Here is a 19,532-nt window from a genome sequence, read left to right as displayed (position 1 = left end):
ATTTTCGGATTGCTAAAGGAGATTTTATTTACTCTTCTTCGCGCTAAAGCGAGCCAGGAAAGTTTGTGCCGCTAGCGTGGTAGATAAAGAGAAAGAAGGACTTGTAAAAGTAAATTGCATGAGACTTAAAATCCACGGAAACGGAACATGTACGGAAATGGATTCAATATACAATTTTCCTCAGAAATAAGGTTTGTGAACATTTTATTCTAGAGTGAATGACGAATGCGTTATCTGTCTGAATCATTGATGATTGTCTGGGCCCTGTAATTAATTGGGAAGTTTCAGCTGTGACGAAGAGAGCCTGCAATCTCTGAGTTTTTTTTGCAATCGTCCAAAAAGGCTTCGTCCACATCTGAAATTTTAGATCTGTCGTAAACTGAACGAAGTGTTCAAAACGATCGATTTTTCCCAACTGAATGCAGCGCTTAATAATAATAACGTATGTAAAGATCTTTTCTAGCAAGCCAGCCGCTGAATATTAAGACGAAGGGCTCCATCAGTGATTCTACTAGGCTGATTTCATGTAACTTATATTTGAACTGTACACAGATAAAGGACAGAGAGAGAGAGAGAGAGAGAGAGCGAATGGAATTCTAGAAGTTACTCAGAATCCTCCCATTAGTATAATTTGTTTGTCTGTCTTTGCACGGATAAGCCTGATAAGAAAACCTAAGCCCTTGACTTTATTGTACAGAATTGTGTGTGAGGGTGAGAGAACGATAAAGGCGACAGATACACTTCTGTACAGACAAAACATTACACCAAGATAGCGCACACACACATAGACTTTCATCAAAACCAAAGCAGTAAGAGAATTCATTAGAACTTCCAATCCATCTGTGGCGTACAGCAAACCAGTGCTTAATAGTATCGCTTAAAAACAGTCTTGGTTGCAATTTTTATTTTTTATTTTTCAATTACGCGTTTCACCTTATTTAGGCACCTACTGAGGTGATTCTGTATTAGGTGTCAGTACTAGCACACAACGCTGTGGTGCATTATGCTTACTACTTGACCCCCACCGTAATCTATTGCTCGCTCCTGTGAACGGGAACGCGTTATGCAGGTCTTGGAGTCACTCACGTCCATCTAGGAAGGTAAGGCCTTATCATAAGGCTTCGGCAATATCATTGCATTTCTGAGTGACCGATTCTCTTATCTGTTTTTACTATTTTATATTTCTAATTTTTACTGAGTTTAACGAAGGCGATGTTGGCCTGATGTATTCGACGATACCCTTTAGCTACACTGTTTAAAGGATCCTAAGAAATACCAAATTAAGGTATTTGCTCTTTCAGTATTTGATCTGTTTATACATGCTTTTAAGGTTATCCAAATCTGCACGACGCGATCGCGATTCTTAAGTAGATGTATTTGTTCTCTGTTTTCTATATAGGTCAACCTGAAGATGCCTAAATAAGGTGCAACGCGTAGTTGAAGAATAAAAAACTAAAAATTGTAACCTAGACTGTTTTTAACCAATACTTTTAGCAGAAACATTTCAGAATCGATCATCTCTGCTGGAGGTGGACGTACGTCAACACACATGAAAGCTGTTGAAACAGTGAATTATTCCTACCACTTAAGCCACATCTAGTCAGATTTTCAAGGTATGTAAAATGATTTTTAATGACTGCACAGATTCCTCTCCATGTACCTGAATGACTAATAACCAGTCAATATTTGCGGTTTGTCGCCGTGTGATAACAAACCTAAAATAATGAATACATCAGAATTTCTAAGTATAATTTAGTACGTAGTATTTTGTGTGTAAGACCCTACTCCATATATTTTTTGACAGAAATAGATTTGCTAAAACAAAGTCAGAAATAGGGGGTAGTACACTCCAGGTACATAGCTGGCAGTTAATCCCTCAAATTGTGCGGATTGAATAAAGTAACAGACGATCAAGGAACCGAGTGAATGAACACGTTGAAAATGTGAGTAGTGTACTCGTAACCTAGAATTAACATACATCATAGACACACTAAGGCTGAAGATAGAGACCTGCACAAGCATATGTAGAATAAGAGCTATGTCCCTTTTTCAAGTCGGTGACGCAGGTCCTCTTAAAAACGTAACGGACGTAAACAGGATTTTTCTGATGGGGTTTGTACTGCGCCACCCTACAGACACGACCACCCTCGTAACAATAAATAAACAATTGGGCACTACAGAGCCACAGTGACACGTAAAAGGAGAGCAACGTCGCACAGGAGAAATCAACACTCTAATTTCGCTCAGTTGAACTCAAGAAGCAGAGCACAAGAATCTGCTATGTTAGTTCTGTCATGGAAGTACGGCACCCAGCTTCATAGCTACGCCTAGGATAACCAGCGGGGCAAATAACGTCTGTCCACATACAACGCAGTTTAACTTGGATGTTGAAATTCTCTCTCGGTACAGCCCACACTACTTACCACTATGAAGATGTTGTACACCACATAGTGGCCACAGGTACTTGTGGTTTGACGGGCTACTGGTAGCTACCAGAATGTAACAGTGATGATATTAACAACTTATCCCACGCCCGGGTTCCCGGGTTCGATTCCCGGCGGGGTCAGGGATTTTCTCTACCTCGTGATGACTGGGTGTTGTGTGAAACCCTTTGGTTAGTTAGGTTTAAGTAGTTCTAAGTTCTAGGGGACTGATGACCATAGATGTTAAGTCCCATAGTGCTCAGAGCCATTTGAACCATTTTTTAATAACTCATCTATCAAAATATGTACGAGGTTTGTACAAATAACTACCACCAAAGACGAGCTCAGCTTCAATGGAAAATGCTGTGCATTATAGTACACGTTGGATAGAAAATCATATATTCAACCTCAACAACAACCTCAACAACAACCTCAGCAACAAAATAAAATCTTCCAGCGTCTAACTCTAATACACAACAATACACCTTGCTGAGCAGTGGCGTAACAGAGATGTCCAACTCTTTTATAAAAAGTACATGCTGTTGCGGTCGATAGTACCCTATAAATATCTTTCCAGTTCAAAAGCACATCAGATTACATGGACCAGCTAATTGCAGTAATCTAGTCTGCACTTTTAAATATTATTTATTTTAGGTCACTGTCGTGTGCGTACTGTATGACCTTCGGTATACACACCATCAGATTATTTGACTTGTCGCTCTAGCGAAGTAGGCGAGTGTCAGCAATATGTCTTGTGGTCTTATCGTGGCGTGTTTATCTTCTGCCGTTAGGTCAGACGATAGAAATGCCACTTGCACGCTTAGAGTAGCAGATTGACAGTGACCAACTATAAACAGAACTTGATTAATTTTCACACACATTTATTAAAATAATAACAAGCATAAAAATAACTTAACTTGGTTCTGGATGCTATTTACAATTGACAATCTGAAGTTCCTTTGGTCTTGGTACGTTAATCTATTTCTCACATATCTGTGATACCTGACAAAGTGTCTATACATTTCTCTTCATGGATATGTACAGGAATATGATAATCTTATTAGGCGCAGACTGAAACTTGACTACAGACTAATGCAGACTGACTAATCGGAGGTCTGTACACTCGTTAGAATACATCGAGCGTTCAGGTATCACTGCGCGAGTGTGATCCACGAGGAGAAAAGGTTCTACGTTAGCAGCAATCTCATTGGCTGCATTACATATTAATACGCGGATCGGCGGAAGCAGAATTTGGTCCGTCTCTAAGACAGCGCCATCTCGTAGTGGGACGAGCGCTGCGCCTGCGCTGTTGTGCTTAGCGGGGCGCGCTCTATTGGGAAAGTTGTGTACGCACTGACTACGCGGAACTATGTGCACAACAGTCACCCTTTAAGAGACATAATTTGCTCTCTTGTTTAATTGACGTTATTAATCGAGAAAACTTCTGTACATAGCAAGCACTCTACGACCATATTATATCGTTGTGTAACTTGAATGCCAACGTATTAATTCATTTTAAAATTGTCACTTTCTGAGAAATCTGTAAATTACTTTCCTTTCAATAATAATAGAATTAATCACCTTCCCTTTTAAACAAAATCCTGGACACAATTTCCTTCCCTTTTAAATTACAATATATGAAATAACTTCTCTCTTTGTAAATTACCAAATCCGAGCTGATATTCCTATTTCTTTGGGAGCTAATATCTTTGCTTTTTATAACGCTGAGGACTTTTCTTTATGTAAACTTTTGTTTACTTTTACCAATTTACGACATTTGAAAATTATTCGTTTGCTATAAAATTGAACTTTACTTTTAAAATCTCTTTGAATATTAAATATGGGGCAAATTAGACTAAGGACAGTATTTTTATTTTTGCAACAGAAACTGTTCTGTCTTTACTGCCTGTTGTCTTTCATGTGCAGATACAAGTCAGTCTTAATTTTACGAGTGTTTGCTAATAAAACATATTCCTCTAAGCAGAAAAGTAAAAAAAAAAAAGTTTATACAACAAAACCTGGGTGTCACCGTCACTTTTAAACTAGCTAGAGTTTAATATAGACACAAAATCCCGTTTCATTTTGAATCCTGGGAAAACCAATTGGAGACAAATTTTTCGTTAATGATACACACTACTGGACATTAAAATTTCTACACCACGAAGATGACGTGCTACAGACTCGAAATTTAACCGACAGGAAGAAGATGGTGTGATATGCAAATGACTAACTTTTCAGAGCATCCACACAACTTTGGCGCCGGTGGCAAGACCTACAACGTGCTGACATGAGGAAAGTTTCCAACAGATTTCTCATACACAAACAGTACTTCACCGGCGTTGCCTGGTGAAACGTTGTTGTGATGCCTCGTGTAAGGAGGAGAAATGCGTACCATTACGTTTCCGACTTTGATAAAGGCATAGCCTATCGTGATAGCGGTTTACGTATCGCGACATTGCTGCTCGCGTTGGTCGAGATCCAATGACTGTTAGCAGAGTATTGAATCGGTGGGTTCAGGAGGGTAATACGGAACGCCGTGCTGGATCCCAACGGCCTCGTATCACTAGCAGTCGAGATGACAGGCATCTTATCCGAATGGCTGTAACGGATCGTGCAGGCACGTCTCGATCCCTGAGTCAACAGATGGGGACATTTGCAAGACAACAACCATCTGCACCAACAGTTCGACGATGTTTGCAGCAGCATGGACTACCAGCTCGGAGACGCTTCATCACAAACATGACCGCCTGCGATGGTGTACTCAACGACAACCTGGGTGCACGAATGGCAAAACGTCATTTTTTCGGATGAATCCAGCTTCTCTTTACAGCATCATGATGGTCGCATCCGCGTTTGGCGACATCGCAGTGACCGCACATTGGAAGCGTGTATTCGTCATCGCCGTACTGGCTTATCACCCGGCGTGATGGTATGGGGTGCCATAGGTTACACGTCTCGGTCACCTCTTGTTCGCATTGACGACACTTTGAACAGTGGACGTTACATTTCAGATTTTTTACGACCCGTGGCTCTACCCTCCATTCAATCCCTGCGAAACCCTACATTTCAGCAGGATAATGCACGACCGCATGTTGCAGGTCTTTCTGGATACAGAAAATGTTCGACTGCTGCCCTGGCTAGCACATTCTCCAGATCTCTAACCAACTGATAACGTCTGGTCAATGGTGGACGAGCAACTGGCTCGTCACAATACTCCAGTCACTACTCTTGATGAATTGTGGTATTGTGTTGAAGCAGCATGGGCAGCTGTACCTGTATTCACCATCCAAGCTCTGTTTGACTCAATGCCTAGGCGTATCAAGGCCGTTATTACGGCCAGAGGTGGTTGTTCGTACTGTTTCCTCAGGATCTATGCACCCAAATTGCGTAAAAATGTAATCACATGTCAGTTCTAGTATAATATATTTGTCCAATGAATAACCGTTTATCATCTGCATTTCGTCTTGGTATAGCAATTTTAATGGCCAGTAGTGTAGTCTCTATGATTTGTTCAGCCACGATTTTGCTGTGCCCAGTGATGGTGCCACTGCGTCAGTAATGGTTTATGTATGGGCTACCTATGAAGGATTACCATTTGCGCTGGCCCCCTACGGAATGACTTGTCGGAGTGGTAAGAGACCGAATTTCTGTTTGGCAGGATGGTGATTGAAACCGCTGCCTATCCATCAAGATTTTAATTAGTCGTCGTTTCTGTACATTGCATTTGGCAAATGCCAGGACTGCTACGTTGAGAAGTAGACTGCCAATATCCTGCTTCATGTCTCCGCAATATGAACTTGTGCTGTATGCTGCGTCTCAACAGGACGTTACATATTAATCCTCCCCTGACACTCCTGTGCCATACATATCGTTGCAGACCCCTGCCATCCTTGCCATAGATTGAGACCGTTGAAGGTCTCCAGCTTATTTTTAATATTCAATGAAAGTGACATGAGCTCTATCTTTATTTGATGTATCATATACTTCATATGTGTAACTGTATATTTTTCAATAAGTCTTCAATAGTCGATATGTTACACCACAGAGATACTGAGTACAAGCAATGTGATATTTGGTGCATAGATGCACTGCCATTTCCAGTGAGCATTCAGAATGAAGTGAGTAAGAGAGTCAGGTGATGGCCACGCTTCTGTGTGGTTGGCAAATCGCTACCGGAGCACAATGATACAAATGTAAAGGATGCAGAATTTTTAGAAGTATGATTTGGTGAAGATTGATTTGAGAACTGTGAAGATTTACAATTTATGTTGTCGCTGCGTTGCTTGCTCGCGTGTAATTTACGTTGCGTTTGTGAAAGGTTGATTTTCGTTTTTTGTTTGTTTTTTTTTTTTTTTTAATTTGTTCGGGTTAGATAGTTCGACTAGCAAGAAGCCATGAAGTAAACTTACTTGTTCACACAGTTTGCACTCGGTTATAGCTGTACCACTCTTCTACCATTCTATTAATTTTATCGCAAAGTAATTTTTTTAGTAAGAACTAAGTTACGTAAAGATGGTTGTTATTATCTAGAAATGACTTTCATTATTCACAATACAGTTTTTAAATGCTGTTCTCTTTTAGCATAGCTGCATGTACTTGCATTGCATTAGCGCAATGTTTTCTGTCCTTTAGATAATTTGCTACTGCGCTACATTTCTTATTTTCATCACTTTCGAGCAGTACCGAGTTTCCATTCCCACAGCTAAGTTGCAAAAAGTTTTAGGGGCAAAAGTTATAGGGGAAAAATTTTAGGGGACAGTTTTACATTACAATCAGGACAATAACATCAATCACAGTTTTGTCACAAAGTGTTGTTCTTACAACGCAATGCTACATTCGTATTTGTATCATTTAATGACTGGAATTTTATTCAGTACATTTAATTACTGGGTATTTTTACAGAATCATTTTGGACTGTTATTTTTTCTAATTTCGAATTTTGATTTTATGTAAAATTTTTATTTTGTTAGTTTTGCATGTTAAAACTTCAAGTCAAGCACTTTGACCTCAATCATTGTTGCACTGTTCACTGGTCTGCACGATACAGAATTTTTCACGATAGTTTCTTACTATATGATTTTAGGTTCCCTAATTAATTTAGTAAAAGTTAATTCGAATAAAGAAAGAAAGGGAAAGAGATTGCTACTCGCCATAAAGACAACAAGCTATGTTGCAAAATTAAAAGAGACTTACCCATAAGCTTTTGGCCACAGTCTTCGTCAGAAACAGGAAACACACACCATTCATTGAAACAAGCAAGCACACCTCACTCACACATGACCGCCAACTCCGGCAGCTCGGGCCAGAATGCAGCTATTACGTGGGATAGTAGCAGCAATCTGTGGTGAAGGGGAAGGGATAGCAGTGTACTGGTGGGGGAAGAGATAAGTCCAGTCTGGCAGTGTGTGCAACAACTAGAATGCCAACAGGTGCAGTGTCACGAGGTTGTGGGGCACGGAGCTGGGGAAAACAGAGTGGAAAAGGAGGAGAGCAGGAAAGGTGGTCGGATGCGTTGGTAGATGAAGGCAAACAAAGAGTGCAGGGGATAGGTATGTGGAGCAGGTAATAGAACAGAGGAGGTGGAAAGTGTTGGGTGGAGGGTGAGCAACAGTATGTTACTGAAGGGTGAGGCCAGGGTAAATACGGGAGCGGAGAATGTGTTGTAAGGATAAGTCGCTTTTGTGCAATTCAGAAAAGCTGGTGGTGGAGTGGAGGATCCATATGGCATGGGTAGTAAAGCAGCTGTTGAAATCAACAATGTTATGTTCAACTGCATGTTGTGCCACAGGAAGTCTACTGGCCCAACTGCATGTTGTGCCTTGGTCTTGGCCACAGTTTGGTGGACGCCTTTCACCCTGGTGGACAGCTGGCTGATCATCACAGCAGTATAAAAAATTATATTGGTATCACTACCAACCAGCTGCCCACCAGGATGAAAGGATACTGCCAAACTGTGGCCAAGAGCAAGGTACAGCACAGCATGCAGCTGAACTTAGCTTCATTGATTACAATGGCTGCTTCAATACCCAAGCCATCTGCATATTGTCCTCCACAACCAGCTGTTCTGAACTGTGTAGGTGGGAGTTATCCTTACACCACATTCTATGGTTCTGTAATTATACTGGCCTCAACCTATGGTAAGATACTGTCCCCACACCCTCCACTCAACAGTCCCTCCCCCCCCTCACTCTTATCACATCCTCCACATTCTCGTCTCCTACACTCTTTGTGTGCTGCCCACTGTCAAAGCACCTGTCCATACTTCCACGCCCCTCTCCTTTTTTCACCCTTTTATCCCCACCTCTCTGCCACACAACCTCCTGACGCTGCACTTGCTTGTTGGCATTCAAGTCCCTGCACACTCTGCCAGACACTGCTCCTCTCTTCTCCCACCTGTACACATCCCTGTCCCCTCCAGACTGCTGCTACCATCACATGTGATGGTTGCTTTCTGGCCCGAATTGCCAGAGTTGTCTGCAACTTAGCATGTTATCTTTACGGTGAGTGGCAACCTATTTTTCATTACATTGTTTGTATTCCTATCTGGATTTCCATTATGTAATTCAAATAAAGTTACGAAATTTCAGTTAGTTTGGCGACTCACTTCATCAGCTAGCGTTTTCGGAATTACAGTACCTGCACTCTTCAGGATCACAATACAGACACAGATGATGTTAAGAATAGAAAACCAGTTTAGTTCACAAGAACTGTTCCTAGTATACAAAGTGGAAATCTCTGAGTAATGTGATCTTGAGTGACACATGTACGTCCAACTCAGGAATGTAAAACTTTTTTCGGAGTAATATTTCATTTTCAGTGCTTTGGTAAAAATTGCACACCGTGTTGAATCTTTATGTACACTACTGGCCATTAAAATTGCTATACCAAGAAGAAATGCAGATGATAAACGGGCATTCATTGGACAAATATATTATACTAGAACTGACATGTGATTAAATTTTCACGCAGTTTGGGTGCATAGGTCCTAAGAAATCAGTACCCAGAACAACCACCTGTGGCCGTAATAACGGCCTTCATACGCCTGGGCATTGAGTCAAACAGAGCTTGGATGGCGTGTACAGGTACAGCTACCCATGCAGCTTCAACGCGATACCACAGTTCATCAAGAGTAGTGACTGGCGTATTGTGACGAGCCAGTTGCTCGGCCACCATTGACCAGACGTTTTCAATTGGTGAGAGATCTGGAGAATGTGCTGGCCAGGGCAGCAGTCGAACATTTTCTGTATCCAGAAAGGCCCGTACAGGACCTGCAACATGCGGTCGTGCATTATCCTGCTGAAATGTACGGTTTCGCAGGGATCGAATGAAGGGTAGAGCCACATGTCGTAACACAACTGAAATGTAACGTCCACTGTTCAAAGTGCCGTCAATGCGAACAACAGGTGACCGAGACGTGTAACCAATGGCACTCCATACCATCACGCCGGGTGATACGCCAAATATGGCGATGACGAATACACGCTTCCAATATGCGATCACCGCGATGTCGCCAAACAGGGATGAGACCATCTTGATGCTGTAAACAGAACCTAGATTCATCCGAAAGAATGACGTTTTGCCATTCGTGCACCCAGGTTCGTCATTGAGTACACGATTGCAGGCGCTCCTGTCTGTGATGCAGCGTCAAGGGTAACCGCAGCCATGGTCTCCGAGCTGATAGTCCATGCTGCTGCAAAAGTCGTCGAACTGTTCGTGCAGATGGTTGTTGTCTTGCAAACGGAGCGATCTGTTGACTCAGGGATCGACACGTGGCTGCACAGCCATGCAGATAAGATGCATCTCATCTCGACTGCTAGAGATACGAGGCCGTTGGGATCCAGCACGGCGTTCCGTATTACCCTCCTGAACCCACCGATTCCGTATTCTGCTAACAGTCATTGGATCTCGACCAACGCGAGCAGCAATGTCGCGATACGATAAACCGCTATCGCGATAGGCTACAAACCGACCTTTATCAAAGCCGTAAACGTAATGGTACGCATTTCTCCTCCTTACACGAGTCATCACAACAATGTTTCACCAGTCAACGCCGGTCAGCTGCTGTATGTGTATGAGAAATCGGTTGGAAACTTTCCCCATGTCAGCACGTTGTAGATGTCGCCATCGGCGCCAACCTTGTGTGACTCCTCTGAAAAGCTAATCATCTGCATATCACAGCATTTTCTTCCTGTCGGTTAAATTTCGCATCTGTAGCACGTCATATTCGTGGTGTAGCAATTTTAATGGCCAGTAGTGTACATGATGTCATCTACTAAACTATTGGAGGAGTCAGGTCCAGATAGCTCCATTCTCTACAGTCTGCACACGATATCAGGCGTTATTACATCATTACATATAGTTCACGCAAACACTTGAGCAACTGATGTAGAAGTGATTGTTGTATAGACAGTTTACGCAGACTTTTGAGAAATTAATGTAGAGTTTATTTATCACGAGTGCGACGGAACCCATATGGGGTGATGCTGTTTGTCAAGCGATAGCTGGTTTAGCCTCGATCTAGTGCCTGATATGATGAATCCAGCGTTGGAGACAGTTCCACGGTTTTTATGGAGTGTGTATGACCATTCACGTCACCTCACTGTGATAAGCTGACCACCTCTGGAACTCGAGACTCAATCGAGAGAGATGTGAGCGTCTCGGACACAGCTGTGAACAATCTGCGTCATTGTTAACGGTTAAGGAATCAGCTACGACAATTGTTCCCCTTTCAGCACCTAGTTGCACAAAGAACACGACTTGTCTCGTTGCCATCAGATCGAAATATGTAACTAGATCAGCATCTTTAATTTCCCATGAATGTTGTTGCTGGAACGTAAATACCTAACATCACTGATTAAAACTTACTATGGTTATTTCCTGTTGCGTTTGCTTTTTCTAATGAAGAAATATAGTTGAATGGAAGTTTTTAATACCTTTTTAATTTATTGAGGAGAATGCGAAAGACTCTATAGGACGCTAGTTCTGTTACTTATGGTCGCGACAAGTAATGATAATTATGCACTTGAGTGTTATTCCTGGAATAATAATAGCATCTCATGTATTTGAGAGCGCAGGCAAATTATTACAACACTACTCCAACGATAAGAACAAAACTTAGATTATTATTTTGAGAGGAAATGCGGCCCAGCCAGTCAGCTATTGTAAAACCTTCCGAGACAGCACGTGGTGGAGACGACCAGAGCAGTTGTCAAACGTGCGCCATTTTGTAAAATAGCTGTCAGGGAATAAGTCTGATGTCCAGGCAACGGTTTTAGTGGCGATCCTTTGCCAGCATTGACTTAGCACAGCCAGAGCAGGATTATTCACGTACAGTAATTTTGCAACATGACGCGCCTATACTCCTGCACAACATCTATGTCAACTGAATCTCGTCACAGACGTCTTCGGACTTCTGGAAATTTCGAAAACTGAGTTTTAGTCATGAAAAGACATCGTACAAATAAATCAGGTAGCAACTACAGCGCTCGTCTTCTTAACATAAATTCTTGAGCGTTCATTTCACATAAATTAACAAGTACAGTTACTTTCGTTTTATCCAATACTGATAATGTGAGGTGTCGGCTGTAATTTGCAGGAAAGAGGTATGTATTCCCCTCTCAACAATAGAGCTCATGTTAGAAAGAATGTATTTACCATCGTGGATAATGCAATCGGTTCAATCTGCTTTTTCTTTTCGTCGTGCCCCGTAGAAAACTGCAGTCGAGTTCGAATGAAATGTGTCTTCAGTGTTTCTCATTCTGCACTAGGCGTCCGTTAGTAAACAAAACACACGGCTAAGATCGAAAATGTACAAGAGTACGAAAAATAAGACAAAAGTTAATATTTTAAAATTTTATTTTTGTGGGGATCCATAACCTCAACGTGTTTTGAGAATGAAAACGTGGTCCAAGTAGGCTGTGTTCCTCTTTTTATCAGGGCAATCGGTCAGTTTCAATCGTGGGTCATTTTCAAGCACATATATTAAGCTTTCAGCTTCATTTCACATACTGATACATCGTTGCTACAGGTATAGATCGTATTTCTGTGCGTGTATGGCACATAAACAATACAATACTGTACATGATTACGTCCATTTGTCGGCTAATGGACTCTTCTAAAGTTCCTCCACCTTACGTTGCCTTACCAAACGAGGCTGGAGCAGAGTCACAGAACAAATATAAACTGAATTCTACATAGCTTTCACAAGTATGGAACATTTGTAAGGCGCCCTTAAAGAATAATATTCTCAGTCTGTTTCGTAAGAACAAAGAAAATGTCGCATACTAAATGCACAACTGCCAAAAAAGATAAGCATGCCGCGAAAACGAATTCGAAAACAAAATCCTTTCGCTAAAAGTGACTATCTTAACTGCTTTATCCGCTGATGTAGGAGTCATGTATTGTTGTTACGTTACGGGTTGGTGTGTTACTAAAGAATCAGATGAAATAGTGAGTTTCGATTGGAAATGGACAATTTTTTTGAATCGGTGGACTATAGCAAAGTTGAATAATAACCGAAGAATAAAACTTGTTTCACACATAATTAACTCTCTCGAAAGTTTCAAAGTTTGTCTTGAAAATAACACTGGAAGTGCACCTGATGGACGCAATGCAATGAGGGCCTAAGAAAAACCGTTGAACGTTCGTTTTAATGAAACGTATGCAGGTAAAATTCTTGCCTTTAACTTCATCTACGCACTAATAAATCGTAGAAAGTATTTATAGACGTCAAGAAGACCTATGAGCAACATTCCCAACAACTCATTGTTGGTGCGACAAGAGAGACACATTAATTGTTATCACATGTCGAACTTTCTGTTTCCAAACCCCTTCATTCATCTCAGAAACAATGGTAACCGTAAACTACTGTCGTGAAAGGAACTTTTGAGCACTGAGATGTTTTGAAATGCATCTTCATTGAGGAAGCTCGAGAAAACGTTTTTAGGGTTTTCGTGAGTGATGGCTTTTTTAAAATATATATTTCACATCAGGTAATCAGTATTTTCAGAGCAAGATAGTTGTGTTAACTGAACTAGATAAGAAAATGTCATCTTCATATAATGCGCTACTGTTGTGCTGCATAGATAAATTCTTGCGATAGAGGCGCCATGCCACGGACTGCGCGGCCTCTCCCGCCGGAGGTTCGAGTCCTCCCTCGGGCATGTGTGTGTGTTTGTGTGTGTGTGTGTGTGTGTGTGTGTGTGTGTGTTTGTGTGTCGTTCTTAGCATAAGTTAGTTTAAATAATGTGTAAGTCTATGGACCAATGACCTCAGTACTTTGGTCCCTTAGGAATTCACACACACACACACACACACACATACACACACACACACACACACACACACACACACACAAATTCGTGCCCAGTATATCATACAGTGAGCGCCAAGAACCACCATTGTTGACGATTTTCTTCACAACTATTTCATTTACAGTTACTGAAACCGTACGCCTTTAACCTACATTATTGCAAGTACTTTCTCTCTTCACTTGTAAAAGAGCAGTAGTAACAATGGAGCGGAAGACGAAGTCTACAATTCCGCCTTGTCTTGTATTGAAATACATTAAACTTGAAGATTAGAGATTATTTTTATTTTATATCACATTTTGCTCGTAGTGCACCAAGTCCACGGTATTCCAACGACGATGCGAGACTTTTTTTTTTTAATTAGTGTGAAAATCAGAACAGGCTACATACTTCCACAGTAAAAGTATATCTGCAAGTCAGGAATCATCATGTTAAAGCACAGTTCGATCGAAGAATACTGAGTGCAAGATACAAACCGTAATGCTCCACATTTCGACGAATTGAAACTTGACTCTTCGTGTATGAATTTTAAAAATAAGTTCATTCCATGTTCCTTGACAGCGACAACACCGTATCGGGTCGTTCACCAGTTCCGCCCCGACCAGCCATCGGCTAGCGGCAGTGTATCATGTACTGTCTGGAGATGGTTCGTCGCTGCGCCTTTTGTCATCAAAGCGCCGCCTAATGGACCGGCATCCGTCGGCCTAGCGGCCCTCTAAATTCTGTCCTCCACTCCGTACGAGGACCCGTCAGAAGCGAAGAGATGCACTAGCCTCGTGAAAATGAAGCAAACGCTCCGCCAGCGCAGCATCACCAATACTTCGCCATCTGCCGCTGAAGTTCATCTCTCATCCGTATTAACTCCTGCTCGTACAAGACACACAGAGTTCATCTACTAGCACTTTGCCCAATGTGGAATACTGCTTTTACGACATGAATGATTACACGAGTCTCGTTGGTGCCACAGATATGTGCTAGTGATCCCATCATATTAGTTCAGCGACCTTCAGTTCCCATCATATCGCAAGTGTTACTTACGCCACTTCTCCAGTCCCTCGTTGCATCTCTTTTCTTTTTCAGTTGGTCCCCTTCCTGGAGGTCTCTGGCCGACAATCTCTCGTAGTAACCTTCCGTGATGTTGGCCACCCTCTCTTCATTCTTCCTTGTGGAATCCATTTCCAAACCCGTTTTGTCATCCATCCTTTGTTGGTGGTCGAGCCACAATAACTGTTTATTTCTATTGAGTCGATTTACCACACTGCTAGCTGCCTTGATGTGGTTGGAAATGGCTCTGAGCACTATGGGACTTAACAGCTATGGTCATCAGTCCCCTAGAACTTAGAACTACTTAAATCTAACTAACCTAAGGACAGCACACAACACCCAGCCATCACGAGGCAGAGAAAATCCCTGACCCCGCCGGGAATCGAACCCGGGAACCCGGGCGTGGGAAGCGAGAACGCTACCGCACGACCACGAGATGCGGGCACTGCCTTGATGTCTTCTTGCAATACTCTTCTTCCATCCCGAACTCAAAATGCCACGACTTCTTTTCAAAGCGTTAATTTCCAGAGCCAGCAGCCACTATCTCTCTTATACTCCTGCAAATTAAACTCTCAGTTGCTTTACATACTGTTTGTTTCATCCTTCCTGTTATATTGCTAGTCAAGAGAATGGAGTGAAGCTGTCGTATTGCTGGTTTCCATGGGCCTGTTTTGTTATTTATGCTAAGTGTACTTCTGGTATTGGATGACAACCATATTACCAAGTATTTGAAAGCGTCACATATCATTTTTGTTGGATTACGGTTTATCTAAGTTTTTTCTTCTTCTTCTGCTACATGCCTTCTATATTTTGCGTGTTAGTTGATGGCCCCTTCTTCGTATGCTTCGTTCAGCATTCCTAGGTGAAAGCTTGCACTGTCCTAAGCTCCATCTACAACAACGATATCGCCATCGTATTGAAAGACGTACACTGTTTTTTCTACTGTGAGTGCATCGGCACTTTTTAGTCCCTGCTTTACAGGCTTTCTAGAAGAGGTTTTAAAATAATTAGTCCCATATAGCATCTCTGTCGCTCTCTTTACTTTTAGAATGACATTCGTAATTTTAACAAGGTCAGATTAAAAAAATTAAACAGTAATTTCAAATTTATTCTCCTTCGTTGTGCCCAAACAAATGAGAATTTTTTCGTCGAGAAAATATATATTTAATCACGTGTGTATTGTGAAATTTAAAATTTTCTCGGCGAATTAAATGTTCGAAGAGATTACGAGATTGCGGCCGGCCGTTGTAATCTTCACTCCACGAAATTTCAACTTCAGGGGAGCCATCTTCGAAAATGTATGTTGTCCGATGGCTGATCTGAATAACGTATGACACAAAACGATGATATTCACGTTTGTATCGAATACGTAGAACACCTTCTTAGTTGAAACTGTCTCTCCTTGCTTCATTGCAGTATTTCTAAGAATTGCTGTTTCCACTGCTACATAGCCAGCTTTCTTATGTGGAATATTTTCCCTCGATGTCAGACTTCCATTCTCGTTAAGGCTTTGCACGATGGTGAGAAGAAATTACTACCCTTTACTTGGAAATCTGTCTACAAATATAATTTCGGTGCCTTCGGCGCCTTTTCGTCACAATATCTGTAAGAATTCATTTGCAAAAGTCATTGTGTACTTTAACAAGAGTTGTAAATTTATCCCAACACCGCAGTGTTCTACAAAAAACATATTTCAAACACATTTCGGTACACAAAACATCTACACATAAGTTCACAGTAATATCATAGCGCCGGCCGGAGTGGTCATGTGGTTCTAGGCGCTACAGTCTGGAGCAAATCGACCGCTAGGGTCGCAGGTACGAATCCTGCCTCGGGCATGGATGTGTGTGATGTCCTTAGGTTAGTTAGGTTTAATTACTTCTAAGTTCTAGGCGACTGATGCCCTCAGAAGTTAAGTCGCATACTGCTCAGAACCATAATATCATAGCACGTAATCCTGTTTTATGAAGAACGATACGGCAATTATCATTTATAACCGTTATGCATATTTTGGTTGTTTTGTACAGGGTGGTCAGAAACAGCCTGACAGCTTGTAAGGGTGTTTCAGGATAGGAAGTGCTGAGAAATAACTGTCCATAAAAAAATTCGATTCTTTTCTCCGTTTCCGAGGTCATTTGCTTTGAAGTTAACCAATGGGGTTTATTACAAAAATTGAACCAGTCCAAATTTGTGATTTATCACGAATTAAAGAAGAACTCCCCACCATGTAAAACCAAGCTTGAACAGCGTCCGAATCGTATTTATAGCACGTTAAATAGGAACACCCTTTTCACTCATGTTACCTTTTAAAGGTAAAATCTGTAGTTCATTCTTAAGAAACATCTTTTCCTTGGACTCGTCCGATACTTGTAGAAAATTAAGAGAAAAAACGGTCTCAAACTTTTCTCTGGACTATTTTCTTCTGTGTTCAAATTGCTGTCTGGGAGTATGTATCAATAAACACAATATTATTTTCTTTACATCAAACTGAAAATAGCGATGTAGTTATTCCTAATGTGCCAACTATTAGTCATTATTCATTCTCACACAATCATTTTTATTATTATCATCAACTTACATTCCCTCCATTACAGTTTTCATCTAGAGTACCATAAAGAAAGTACTTTTCGAAGGCTTTGTTTTCTTCTTCCAGGAAGTACCTCAAATAAAAGAACCTCTGGCTTCAGATGCCTACGTAGCTGAATTCTTTTCGTACAACGAATATACACTCCTGGAAATGGAAAAAAGAACACATTGACACCGGTGTGTCAGACCCACCATACTTGCTCCGGACACTGCGAGAGGGCTGTACAAACAATGATCACACGCACGGCACAGCGGACACACCAGGAACCGCGGTGTTGGCCGTCGAATGGCGCTAGCTGCGCAGCATTTGTGCACCGCCGCCGTCAGCGTCAGCCAGTTTGCCGTGGCATACGGAGCTCCATCGCAGTCTTTAACACTGGTAGCATGCCGCGACAGCGTGGACGTGAACCGTATGTGCAGTTGACGCACTTTGAGCGAGGGCGTATAGTGGGCATGCGGGAGGCCGGGTGGACGTACCGCCGAATTGCTCAACACGTGGGGCGTGAGGTCTCCACAGTACATCGATGTTGTCGCCAGTGGTCGGCGGAAGGTGCACGTGCCCGTCGACCTGGGACCGGACCGCAGCGACGCACGGATGCACGCCAAGACCGTAGGATCCTACGCAGTGCCGTAGGGGACATCGTGCAGCCCGCCTCCAGTGGTGTCGCGACAGGCGTGAATGGAGGGACGAATGGAGACGTGTCGTCTTCAGCGATGAGAGTCGCTTCTGCCTTGGTGCCAATGATGGTCGTATGCGTGTTTGGCGCCGTGCAGGTGAGCGCCACAATCAGGACTGCATACGACCGAGGCACACAGGGCCAACACCCGGCATCATGGTGTGGGGAGCGATCTCCTACACTGGCCGTACACCACTGGCGATCGTCGAGGGGACACTGAATAGTGCACGGTACATCCAAACCGTCATCGAACCCATCGTTCTACCATTCCGAGACCGGCAAGGGAACTTGCTGTTCCAACAGGACAATGCACGTCCGCATGTATCCCGTGCCACCCAACGTGCTCTAGAAGGTGTAAGTCAACTACCCTGGCCAGCAAGATCTCCGGATCTGTCCCCTATTGAGCATGCTTGGGACTGGATGAAGCGTCGTCTCACGCGGTCTGCACGTCCAGCACGAACGCTGGTCCAACTGAGGCGCCAGGTGGAAATGGCATGGCAAGCCGTTCCACAGGACTTCATCCAGCATCTCTACGATCGTCTCCATGGGAGAATAGCAGCCTGCATTGCTGCGAAAGGTGGATATACACTGTACTAGTGCCGACATTGTGCATGCTCTGTTGCCTGTGTCTATGTGCCTGTGGTTCTGTCAGTGTGATCATGTGATGTATCTGACCCCAGGAATGTGTCAATAAAGTTTCCCCTTCCTGGGACAATGAATTCACGGTGTTCTTATTTCAATTTCCAGGAGTGTAGATCCGAAGTAGTATATTCTGCTGTCGGGTGTCTCTGTCTATCGTCCAAAGTAATAACATTTTTGCAATGGGACTAAAAAAAGCTATCTTCCACATCATTGGGAATCACCGTACCTTTTCCATTTTGCGTGGAGGATTAGGCGTTTTCACACAAAATGGCTCAGCAGCACGTTTAATGACTACGAGATCCTCATATTTCATTATTTACAGCTGTAATGGATGGGGGAACGTACAGGCCTCAACAAAATTCATCTCCATGGAATGTTATTTATGTAGTTCACAATCATGGATGTGAGTTCACTAGGATCCTTCCTTCAAAATAGCTGAGTCATGTGTCACACTGTGAATCCCAAAAACACTGTACGGTAATTGCCTTGCACAGTAAATGGCATTTGACTGCAAGTGCCTTAGGAGCAAATTTTGCGTATAACCAAATGAAATATAGTTAATGAGTCTTTTCGGCTTTTAGAATATAGTTTTGTTTCGTGCATAGAAAAGCTTCCGCCTATTTCAAGAACACTGTGTTTTTCTTTTGTGATTGACTCTTCTGAAAATCTCTCTCTTCAGCTTTTATTTTGATTTTCAGTGAACCACATATAGTACATGTATCGGACATGAGGTATCCAAAGTGCTTGATAAAAGTTTTATACACTGTCAAGCTTTTATGTGGAAGACTAATATGGTGCTTAAGGTAAAATCCAGGGTGCATATCACTTATGGCCAAATCTTCAGATAGGTA

General features: G+C 42.3%; 1 protein-coding gene across 1 annotated transcript in view; it reads left to right on the top strand.

Moving 5' to 3' along the window:
* LOC126187999 (glutamate receptor 1-like) overlaps positions 1-19,532 on the top strand; it is a 1,505,209-nt gene that overhangs the window by 1,019,013 nt on the left and 466,664 nt on the right. The gene's annotated exons all lie outside the window — the stretch shown is intronic.

This window comes from Schistocerca cancellata, chromosome 5 (genome assembly GCF_023864275.1).
Source record: "Schistocerca cancellata isolate TAMUIC-IGC-003103 chromosome 5, iqSchCanc2.1, whole genome shotgun sequence".
In the NCBI taxonomy this organism is placed as follows: domain Eukaryota; kingdom Metazoa; phylum Arthropoda; class Insecta; order Orthoptera; family Acrididae; genus Schistocerca; species Schistocerca cancellata.
The sequence above is the reverse complement of the archived record's forward strand: the minus strand, read 5'-3'. Positions and strand labels throughout refer to the sequence as shown.